Source organism: Sphaeramia orbicularis, chromosome 4 (genome assembly GCF_902148855.1).
Source record: "Sphaeramia orbicularis chromosome 4, fSphaOr1.1, whole genome shotgun sequence".
Lineage (NCBI taxonomy): Eukaryota > Metazoa > Chordata > Actinopteri > Kurtiformes > Apogonidae > Sphaeramia > Sphaeramia orbicularis.
The window spans coordinates 16,581,037-16,594,039 of record NC_043960.1 but is presented as its reverse complement, the minus strand read 5'-3'; positions in this window follow the sequence as shown (position 1 = coordinate 16,594,039).

The following is a 13,003-nucleotide window of genomic DNA, read 5'->3' as shown; positions in this document are numbered from 1 at the left end:
GGTTTGTTACCTCTGTGTAGCATGTACACCATGCATAGGCACACGTAAGGACACCTCATTGTCATCTCAAGTAAAAGGTGAGTGATGGATGATTTTGTAAGATGTTCAAGGCCAAGAAAGAACACTGAGTTCTCTCACCTGACTTTTTCCTCTTTTTTTTTTTCTTTTTTGGGCAAGTTAGTGAAGCCTAAATTCGGCATCAATACAGGATTTTTCCTTATTGGTATACAACAAGCAGTTACACTTAGGGTTAACCCTGTAAAGCCTGAACCATTAAATCATTGACAGAAAATTCCAGTTCTTTGAAACTGGAGCCTTTATTGGTCCTTCTTAACAACCCCCCCTTTTTTTTTTTCTTCAAATATCAATTTCCATCTATGAGTTTCAACTTTATATTGTATTTGATACATTAGGAGGTAAACTTTGGAATAACCTGCCCCTCCCAATAAGAGAGCGTCCAACATACAACACTTTTAAAACTTACCTAAAACAGTGGCTCCTAGAAAACCAGAGATGCACTCATTTTAAATTGACAAACATTTCATCACACATACACTGTTTCTGTTCTGTTATATGTAAGTATAGAGGCAAATGTATAGGCTAATGCCCCTGTGATCATCCTATCTCTATTTGGTTTTTTTTATTTGTTTGTCTGTTTGTTTTGATGATGCCTATGTCATCATTATGTGTTTTTTGTTTTTTTTTTTTATTTATAGCAAACAAGTGATTTATTAATGTTAGCTGTTTTATGTTTTGTTTCTGTCACCTGCCTAGGGACTGTAGATAAAAAGTAGTTATTTTTACTAATTCTGGCATATTTACATGGGTGTATTTTTTTTATACAGCAATGGTTATAAATGTGCATGGTCCCTATTAAATAAACCAATAAAATAAAATAAACAAACACTGGATCTCAATGTTCAAATATTATTGTTTCTGAACAAACAAAAACATAATATAACACAAACATGTCTAACTAATTGGTAGTTCCTTTTCAAAATTGACTAAGTTCTGCCTCCTTCCACATTAGTGACAGTCTTGTAGTGTCACTGGAAAGGCCTCTGGTGAATGAATTCCTCCCCCCTGGTGGATTATCTGTGTATTGCATGTATCTAATTGTATACATCAGGTTTTTCAAGAAAAAAAATATCACACTGATCATGTAGAGGGCTTCAAAACTCATGTATCAAATATATGTTTGGTGTTATAGGGTTCAGTGGCACACATTAAGGTCTTGTGGTAGCCTATATAACTGTGCCTTTTGCCCTTGAGAGGTTTCCAATCCACCCAAATGGTCAGTGCACTCGATCTGTGGGTGTGTTCTCCACGAGAGGGTGAAAAATGAACAGCACCAAAGCCGATCTGAGAAACTGTTACAGAGCAGCTGCACTGTGAAATTGATATTAATTGAAATTGATTATTCAATCTGGGACAAATGGGTCATTAATTTCTAATCTCTCCCTTTAATCAATAATAGATCCCTCTCTCTAAAGTATCTTTTACAGCGTTTAACTCTTGTTTATGAATAAAAATGATTACAATGATACCATTCCTTAATTAAAGCTGAGGCTTCTCTGCCTCATTATTTTACTGAATTTCATGCCTCTACTAGACTTTAAAAAAGTCATTAAGTGAAAAGAAAAGAAAGATTAAGAGTATGAGCAAATTATTTGTCTAAGCTTTGTCCTTTGCATCAAACAGTTTTCTTTTTTTTTTTCTTCATCACTAGATACAAACGAGTTGAGACTAATCTCCGGGTCTATTCTTTTTTCCTTTGGCTCTTTTCAGTTGAAGCGTTTGGGGGGGGTTGGTGGGGGTGAATAGTGTGTAAGATGCAGCAGCCATGTGCCCTTGGGCAGGAAGGATTTAGCATCGGCTAGATTTCCGTCTTTTGCTTTGGACATATCCTCATTTGACCCAGCACACACGCAGATTTAATACAATATCACAAAAACAGTGAATATAGTGCATGTCTCCAAATTCATTGGTGTAATATTTTGCAAAAAGAATTGTAAGTTACTATTTTGTATAACATACAGATGTATAGCTAACCACAGGCATGGAAGTACAGCTTTGAAATGCAAATGAAAAATACAGCGAGATTTAATCTTTCATCTTCTTCAGCTACATCACTGTATGTCTCAATAGAATATAATAAAAAATACATGCATTGGTTTGTTTTGTCGGTCCCAACTGAACAAACTTGGCTCTACCAATGTATTAAACATGTATTAAAAGGCAATAAGTAAACTATGGATGATCAAACCAACCACGGTGCTCCTGCCAAATATTCACTTCTTGACAACCCCCACTCATCTCACCAACTATTAAATGTGTGTAGTAGTTGTGGACATGCTGAATGAGCAATGTTTTTTATTAGTCTTTTATGTTTTGCAGCTGCAAGTGTGGCTGCATTTTTATTTTTTTATCAAATCATAAATGCATCCATTAATTTCACAATTATAGTAGAATGTAATATGGAATTGGGACACAGCCAGTGATTTAATTTAGAGTACAACTTCAAACCCACATTTCATGTATTATGTTCCTTAACAAACAAAAATTCTCATTAAAATTCAAGCAACTATGTTCTCAGCGGTGGCCACTTTACATGGACACAGAAAATTAACACAAGCTTCTCCAGGCAGAGGGTTTAACCACAATACAGCTTGATTGGATGTTGATTATGTTTGTTGGTTCAACCTTAATTATCTCGTCTGTTTGGTTCGGCTTCTTCTTCCTCTGATTACCGACGCATCTATCCATGAGGTGGCGAGGAGCAACATCATGCGAGCGTCAACAGGCATCTCGAATGCCTCTGAGGCTCCTAATGATCATTTTGAGGCACTCCACACTGCCCAGGATTTGATTTGAAGTATGTGGAACAGAAGCTTTTTCAGTAAACACACAAATCTTGAAGGCTTTTTTTTTTTTGGTGAACTTGGCGGATCTCGAATCATCATTCTCAAGGATGTTAAGACCTGTTTTCCTCAGAAGTGATTAAGCTATCTCTGTCTTCTCTTTACTGAAGAGTCTCTGATTAATGATCATAGGATACATGTAAAAGTGTCTGTGTTTCTGCAGCCATATGTAATTAAAAATATTCTAGTGTTTATTTATGTAGTGTTTTATTTCTGCTGCTATAGGTACAGCAAAAGAAGGCATGTGCCAACATTGCAGATCCCCCACTTTAGTTACTGTGATACTTTTATTCCTTTTAGCTTTATTTAACCAGATAAAGTCCCATAGAGATCGGGATCTCTTAAGGGTGACCTTCGCCAAGAGGTCAGCAGCACATGCCATGATGAAAAACAGGTTAAAAAGATTGGTGATAACAATAAATAAATAAATAGGCCATAACAACCCATATAACCCCAATTGTTACAGTCAGGCTCAGTGACCACAACAAAACAATCAGATGGAGGACGGAGGATCAATGCTAGACGTGTGATTTATTTTACAAAGTAAGGAATAAGTGCAAACGAAACCATAACCAGAACACAAAGTACAATAAAAAAAAACAAAGGTGGCTCAAGCTGAGCATCCAGCTGGTGGCAGAGAGAGAGAGAGCGCTGTCTGGACAGCCATCCTTTATAGTAGGGATGCACCAATACCAATACGAGTATCGGCGCCGATACTCAGTGTGTGTACTCGTAAAAGATATCCGATACAACTGCACTGATACCACTTACGGTCATTAGACATTCCTAGTTCAGTGCAGCAGGTATGCGGTGGAATAATGTCTGTGGAATGTGAAGAGTGTGGAGACTTTTCAAAATAATTGACGGTGATAAAAGTAACGCTGACTGCAAGTAACGTTAAAGACACTGACAGATACGGACGCAGATGTTCTGTCCATCCTCTGCGTACTTTCCATCCGTTTTCCAGGTGCTGGAGGATGCGTACCCAGAATGAGAATACCAGTGGGAGTACGGAGCGGTGCAGACCCCCACCAGCGGAAGTGAAAATGAAACTTATCACTCATGTATCTTTTCTCTACCTGCTGAAGCTAAGCTTTTAAACCTTATGAACGAAAACGCTGCAATATTAGTATCACATTAGTGTTGCCTCTGTCGTCTCCATGTTTGTTATTACTGACTTTCTTTTTCTTCTTCTCAAAAAACTTTACTCTTCTTTGTGGTGTTTGTCCAGTATGGTTAAGTCAGAGCAGCGCCCCCAGTGGATTAATTGAGAAACGCTCATTCCAACACATTAAATGTCAGTAGCAGCACTTTGTTCCAGGCAGACTAATGACAATGACAATAAAGCACATTTACAAAAGGAACTAAGAACTGGAATGGGATTATTAAGTACTCATATCGGTACTCAGTATCGGCAAGTACTCAAACGTAAGTACTCGTACTCGGTCTGGAAAAAGTGGTATCAGTGCATCCCTACTTTATAGACTGGGAACCAACGGCCGCAGGTGTTCCCGATTCCCAGGCTCCACCTCACGCACACTGACGCAGCTACTGCAGGGGAAGGTAACACATCCACAAACACACAGCACAGACAGCACAGACAGACAGCCCAGAGGCCCTGGGGCCGTCACAACATGTTAAGTGCAAAGGGAGGTCACACTAAATAAACCAGTAGTACTTTGGTTTACAGAAGCTGTTTTGCTGTATATACTTCATATATATCCAGGTTGGATCTTAATACAGCAGGGGTGTGACGATACACTCAGCTCACGAGACGAGTCGATACATGGGTTCAGGAGAATGAGACGAGACGATATTTCACATTACCTAAAAAAAAAAAAACTAAAATGCCAAAATGTATGACTGGACAAACAGACTTTTTCATTTAACAGAGTTACAAAACAATGTAGCTGCATTTTGAAATGTTTTATAACTTGCATCCACGCATGACCTAAGCATGAGCTTCAACTATTGAACTTCTTTCCACAAATAAAAGTAAATATTTATTTTTTTTAAAGAGCAAATAATATGGGCAAAATTGTAAAATCACCTCATATCAGCTGCGATGAAAACGCTGATGTCTGTTGTTATTGCCGTGGCTCTGGCATTTGATTCTGAGAGTTTATAGGTCCAAAGGGATCTGTCAGTGTTGTCTGGCCTTTAGCTGTTGTAATCACAGCTGCAGTGGATTTTAGAAGCGAGCTGTGGTGGTTCTGTATGTGTCTATGCATTGAGCTTATGTTGCGGTACTATTTTCTTCCAGTGCTTACATATTGTCCATGTCTTGTCTGTCACTCAGTTGCCATTTAGTATTTCATGGTGCGCCTGCAGAGTGAATTTGTGGAGTATGATGGGCCGCACAGGAATTGTGAATAGTTTATGAAACTGTGGGGTGGGGTTCTCCATAAGCACCGTGATGCTGTGCTGCAATGCACCTCACCTACCTCCTACCTCGAAGTTTGGGTAGGTGACAGTCTAATAGGCTTCTGCCCTGTGCCCGCGAGACAGCTTTTCACTTAAATGAGGAATATCGTCACAATTTAATCTCGCAAGATCTCATGGCACAACCCTATAATACAGAGAAATGCATATGTGTGATCATATAACTTTACTGAACCAGCAAACCTAATGTTGGATTCATGTACACTACTGTATAAACGGAATTAGTAGTAGTAGTAGCAGTAGTAAAATTACCATTAAAGTAGTAAAACTAGGTTATTCATGCTTTGTTGAGCTGCTAAAAAGCACCTGGAGCCTTCACCAACATTAGGTTTAGTGCATATATAAATATTCAGAAACTCGGATTTCAATCGTAGGACTTTTGCATAACTCTCATGGTGATGTTGCTCATATTTTGCCCCGGGGCTCCATTCAGCTAAATTCAGGCATGTGTTCCTTCTTTTGTATAAGGAAAGGATGTAGTTAGATGTGTTTTTTTCCATGGATGCCTAAGGAAATGGCCCCCATAACGATCCTGAACTGAGACACACAGATTGGTGAAACAGCTCTCGAACAATAGCTTGAAAAATGAACTGCAACTTCATTTCATCAAACTCTTTTCACAGCTGATTACCGCTTTATACATGGTACATGTGGGTGTTCCTATCCATTCGCATTATCTTTGCGAATAATTACGTAATGATCCTGATTTATATCACCCTCTTTTAAAAGAATTGCTTATCTAAGGGTCAAATCTAATGTTTCATGAGCGCTAAGAGGGTAAATAATATATTATTAAACCACATTAAAGCACACAGCACTGTCTGGCCTCAGTTACCCCAAGAAGGAATAATGCTGATTTCACACCACAGTCCCCGAACACACAACCAGACTCAGACATTGACTGCACAGCTGAGTGTTTGTAAAAATGTGACACAAATCCAAATAATTCATAAATGACCTTGTCTAGTGCTGTGCCTCAATCCTCTGATGAGTACATGTCACAGCAAAGGATTGTCTAATAAGTGATGCATTGGATAGCCTGGCTAGAAGATCCCTAAAGCAATTCTTTTGTAATTGATGTTGCAGCATAAAATGGCTCTCAGTGGGCCAGGCTGATTAGGTTGGATTTTTGTTGGTGTAGTCGCTCGCCTCTCACAAACAGTCACTCACCAGGTGGAATGACAGTTTCACATCCAATTATCCCATTAAGCCTGTTCACATTATTGAATGTCCTGTCGTGTGTCTCCCATCTCATCTCTAAATGCATGTTTGTGGACCAAAACGGTCTGCATACTAATATAAAAGAAAGATTATTGACTATCACTTGTATTGATGAACGGCAGAGAAAACAAACATAGGAAAGCAGACCCAGTTTATTCTTGAGTATTGAATGCAATCTATAATTTATGAGGATGAATATGCTGGAGAAATTCCACTCATTCTCCGTCTCTCTTTCTGTCTGCCTCTCTCTCTTTCCTTTCCTCATCTGCCTCATCCTCCTTGTTTTATTTTCTGTATTCACTGCCATGTAGACTCTGGGGACTCAATGCAAATGTCCTGGTGTTCCACTTACTCCTCAATCCAACAGAGTTCATCAAATCTAATCAGATATGTGCTCCGTTGCCTCATAAAATACAAGGGAAAAGAATGGAATCTACTGTATCTATTTGCAGAAGTGACATTTAATTTCTTAGAGCAGTTTAAGGAGAATTTTAAGCATGAAATTATTAACTGAAGCTTACTATGCAACATTGCACATTATATTAAAACCTTGATAGAAAGTGATAAATCCCCCATTGTGTAGATGGTGCTTGAAGATATTTAGTCATTTTTGAGTGTTGCATCATGAGCAGCAATTGAAGTCATGTATCTTTCGAAATATTCATCTTACACGCTATTTAAAGACAGGTAAATATAGGGGTGTTTTTTTCTCCTGTCAGTGTCTGTGATGATGTTTCAGTGGTACCTCACTTGCTCCTAATGTTTGCTAATGCTAATGCTAGTGTATGTATAGCAAGGTTATTATCGTTAACGAAAACTAACGAAATGACGAAAATTAGAATTGAAAAAATATTTTTGTTTTCTGAAATAAATAAAAACTACAATTAATAGAAAAAACGATAACTAACTGAAACGGTATTGTGTGCTTAAAAAATTAACTAAAACGTATAAAAATTATTGATAAAATGCTCTTCGTTTTCGTCTTTGTCAATGTGGGATTGATATGAAATCGATTTATTTCGCTTGACCAATTTTAGGTTTATGGTGGCACCATACGACACTTCATGGTCCGACACTTTTCATCACTTGTTATTTAGAGTCGTCTTCTCATCCTAACAACATGGAAACTAAAGTTGGGAGAAAACAGCAGAGTCCTGTACGGGAATTTATTTGAATATGACAGTGAGAAAGATAAAAGATATGAAAAAAACTAAAACTAAACTAAAACTAAGCATTTAGAAAAAACAAAAACTAATAAAAACTAGCAAACCTGCTCTAAAAACTAATTAAAACTAACTGAATTAGAGGAAAAAAAAGTCAAAACTAAATAAAACTAAACTATAATGAAAAATCCAAAACTATTATAACCTTGATGTATAGACCACTTCGGAGTTGACGTCACGGTCTATGTCACTGCAGTTGCACAGGCAATCTGGTGGCAGAACAACACTGTATATATCCTATTTGTTGTACATATCTCTCATCTGTAGTACAGAGTTAGCTTTTGTATATTCTTTCTGTGTATTTTGTTCATGTCAGGAGTTCTAGCATTACTTTAGTAGCACATGTGGACTAGTATTTTATTCTGAAGCCCTTGCACAGTCCACTGTGATATTTGTATTTTATTTTTCTTATAAAGTCCCTTTTGCACAAAGTGTTTTGCTGCTAAATTGAACTGAGCTGTTAAACGGATTTTCATTGTTCCTGTGACAGTGACAATACAGATCTATTCTATTCTATTCTATTCTATTCTATTCTATTCTATTCTATTCTATTCTATAACATTGGAGGTAAATTGAGAGATCGGACAGAATAGAGAGAAAATAGAAGGAAACATGTCTCGTTATGCTGTAGGTTGTCAGAATAGAAATGCTAAAAAAAGAAAAAAACAACCTTCACTTTTACGCCTTTTGAGGCTGTAGACGGTTATGGTTGCAATCCATTAAACCACAGGTGTCAAACATGTGGCCCGGGGGCCAAATCCGGCCCGCCAAAGGGTGTAGTCCGGCCCCTGGGATGAATTAATGAAATGCAAAAATTACAGCGAAGATATTAATCATTTTAGTTCAAGTTCATAATTTAATCTCAAGTGGGTTGGATGCGTGAAATACTATCATAATAACCTATTAATACTAACAACTCCAAATTTTTCTCTTTGTAAATGTAAACATTTTCTTGTCATTTTACTGCATTTACACTAAAACAAATTATCATTTCACAAAAAGACGCAAATAACCTGAACAAATATGAGCATTTTGAAATGTCTGAAGTGCAAGTTTTCCACTATTCTGCCTGTTATTAAATGTTTTGCGTATTTGTTGATCCACTGTGATCTGTAAGTTGTAATTTACATGTGTAAATGATAAACTGAGGCATAATATCGTTAAAATTGCACTGAGTTTTCTTACGAAATTTCAATTTGTTCATGATATTCACATTATTTTAAAGGAGAGTTGATAGATGTAAACATTTTCATTGCATAATTTTACTTTTTTCACTCTAAAACATACAGAAAAGTTTGGAGTTGACATTATTTCTATATTATTATGTTATTATTATATTGGTTTGGCCCACTTCAGATCAAATTTGGCTTAATGTGGCCCCTGAACTAAAATGAGTTTGACACCCCTGCATTAAACGGACGGACTCGACTGATGGAATCATCTGGAATTCTGGGCTCTGCAGTGCCCATTTCATATCAGTATGTACATTAAACAACACTTACCCAGTCATGCAAGTGCACTTACTCTGTCAGTATGGAGTTGATCACTTGTCGATGATCGCCCACGTCTTGTAAAACTGCGTTTCATGTCCTTGGCACTTACTATAGGCAGCATGTCGGTTCTCAACACACGAAAACCATCAGACAAATCTCAGTTTTCAATATCCTGGACATGACCGCAAAGTACAAAATTTGTTACATATTCCAACCTGTTATGTGTTCTTTGTACTCTTATTCTGAAGGGTCAAACAGGATGTTCACTCTTAAAAAGTGACATGGGCTTAGTGAGTTCCTGTCAAACATTACCGATAGCTGCGTATGGGATTTTTCTCCCGTGAATTGTGTGAGTTACCATGGTATTCGTATTGTTAAAATTTCTGGTGCAACAACGTTATAGGCATGGAGGGGTTTGTATGGCTTGAGCTTTTCTTTTGTGTAAACGCTGGGTTTCTCAACTAGATATAAACAGATGTCCATGACCCACTGAGAAGACAGTGCGTATGGATCAGAAAACCACCTCACCCCGCCGCTAATGGTCAACTTATCTTTGTAAGACACCTTGTCTCTCGTTGACAGACCATTAAAATGATTGGAGAAGGCCTCTGTATCTTCCATTACTCTGTTTCTCTCCTGATTTTCACGTTGCTGACACCAAATTCCATGTACTGTTGACACCACAACTGTCACCTTCTGCCACCAGTTAGGCCCCACCCACAAAATATGTCATCACTGTTCACCAACATTAAGGAAAACAGGAAAAAGGAGTTATATCTTATCCATTGTAATCTTCTGCCCCCAAGCTTCTCAATGTATTTTATTGATGCCGGACCAGAGTTGAACAGGTCTATACTCAGTACACATATTCTGTAAATACTTCACCTACCCTCGTATGTAAAAATAGGTGTCACTGTTTACAATTGTGATGAAGAGATGAAGAAGACCTTTCCCTCTGGTCACAAAGATATTGAGATAAGTGTTAAGTTGCAGTGAGCTAGTCACCATGATGCTGTGTATAGCATGACAACAGTGTATGATGCAGAAATCGAACTCAAAGATTCGCAATGACAAAAAGCTACTTTAGTTGAAGTGAGAGTTTGCAGCAATGTGAACTGGTGTCAGCTGTTATTCAGTTCATCAAATCGCCAGTGGCTTGTTTTAAACTGCGGTGCCATATAGGTGATGTTATTCTCAGTGTTTATAGGCTTTATAGGTCACCAAGAGCGCTGCACTGTTATCAGTCAGTCCCCTGGTGAAGTCCTGTCTCAATACTTTGTTTTCTCTGCTTATTAGAGGTGACACCAACACATCTGAACAAGAGGACTGCTCCAGGAGACAGGATAATTCCCGACCCACTCATTTTATGCAGGTGTTTAGCAGTTTCAAGTGAGTCACTGTCATTATCCTCATTCATATTGTAAAAGGCAGTAAATTATGTCTAGCTAAGAAAAGCCTACAAAAAGTCAAAAGAGCACCTGCAAAGATTTGCATTGTCTGTGAAGTGACAGGTTTTCAAAAGCTTGTAGAAAAGTGTTTTTCAAATGGTTGCAAGTGTTTAGCTTCCTTCATTATGAACCTATAGTCTGAGGAGGCGTTAACAGACCATAGCATTTTGTTATTGACCATGCAGTTCAGCAAAGCAGTGGAGTAACACCAGTTTTCTGTGCATTGAGTCAGTCAGCTGATAATCCTACTATATAATCCACGTTCTGTGTCCCATCGGTGTTGCAGCACAGGAGGGTGTTTGTACAGGTTTTCCTCAGCCTTCACAGGCCTGATCACCACCAAATGAATTTAAACATTACCTGACTATCTACTAGGCACAATTTTATGTCCGTATTCAAATGTTGTGAGATATGCTGGGCAGTTTTAGCCTCTCTCTTTTTTTGAATTCTTCATCCCTGCCGCCATACACCATTTTCGGAAGTGGTTATGCTGCTGTTCATGACATTTCTACTGCTAGCAGACAATGCTACAATGTGAAGTCTGCATTTACAATAATGTATAGGCCAGGGGTGGGCAATTAAGTTTCCTATGGGGCCACATGAGAAACTTTGGCATTTGTTAAGGGCCGGATCAATATACTTGCAGCTCTCTCTCTATATATATGTATACTTTACGATAATACAAAAACAGTAAATGCAACAATACAATAATAAAATGAAAATGCGGAGCACAGAATACAACTATTTAATGAATATTCACAAAAAGACTTTCGAAAATGTGCAAAACCAGCTCCACATTAACTTTAGATGAAAAACTCTAAATGCATCCAGCTTTGTTTGTTTGCATATCACAGTTCCTTTTATTTTTCTTTACCTCTGACCTCAGTAAAGAAAGACTTACAAGTCCATGTCTTGTTAAAAACTCTACATTTAGAATCAATCTTTCTTTTTTTGCCGTTAGCTGACATCTTCATGGGCTGAAACTGACCAACAAACCAATCAGTGCATAAGCCTTATGCAAGTACAGAAAGTATGTGTGAAAAAAACGGTCAATTAGCAGATCCTTCAAAATAAAAGCAGTGGCGTTGTATTGGTTATGTCTATTATGATGATACATATTTGCATTGACTTTTAATTTGCCAGTGACCTCATGTGGGCCAGTTAGGGTCAGCTGTTGGGCCACATGTGGCCCCCGGGCCTTACAATGCCCAGGTCTGGTATAGGCACTTTTAACACACAATGGCACCACGGGTACAATGCCGCTAGTAGCTTTTAAATGTAAAGTTTAACTGAAGTCTCCCTGCATTTTAGTCCTAATTTGGAATATCCACCCACATGAATATGCTGTTTACATGATGCTTCTCAAAAGAAGAATACTGCCAAATTGTACACATTGCAGTATTTGTGAAGAAAAGACCAGTGTTTACCATGTCGGCTTTGAGTTGGACTTTCAAAACTTCTGTTGGAGAATCTTAAACCTCGTTGCATGTTGCAGAATACAAACCCTTCTTTCCTTAGTGGCCTTCCCACTAGTTAAGCTCTGGACCTGTAGAGTCAGTAACTCAAATAGAGCCCTACATTACCATGTAGCTGATTAGACAAGTGCTGTTTTGCCTTGTACTCTGTTAAACTACAGTCTCTGTAAAAACCAGAGGGTGAGATGACTAAACAGAGGTATAAGAGGCTGAATAGGACTAACATTTCTTACCTGTGACATTTGGGGCTGCTTAATCATCTGCCTCACATTCATTCTGGAGTCCTGAGAGCTTCTGTGTGTCACTCGAGGTGACTTTACAACCCAGTGAAAATGATCCAATCACATTAAGACAACAGTATAAAAATAATTGTAACTAGCTTCAGAGCACATAAATTAGCATCCGGGGATGATTCTTTAACCCTTCAATGAGAGCACAACCTCATACCACAAAGTGAACTACACATTCACACACACACATTAACCCTATAACGCCAAACGCATCATATTTAATACATGAGTTTTGAAGCCCTCTACATGATCAGTGTGATTTTTTTTTTTCTTGAAAAACCTGATGTATACAATTAGATACATGCAATATAAGGCTAATCCACCGGGGGGAGGAATTTGTTCACCAGAGGCCTTTCCAGTGACACTACAAGATTGTCATTAATGAGGAAGGAGGCAGAACTTTGACAATTTTGAAAAGGAATTACCAATTTGTTAGACATGTTTGTGTTATATTATGTTTTTGTTTGTTCAAAAACAATAATATTTGAGC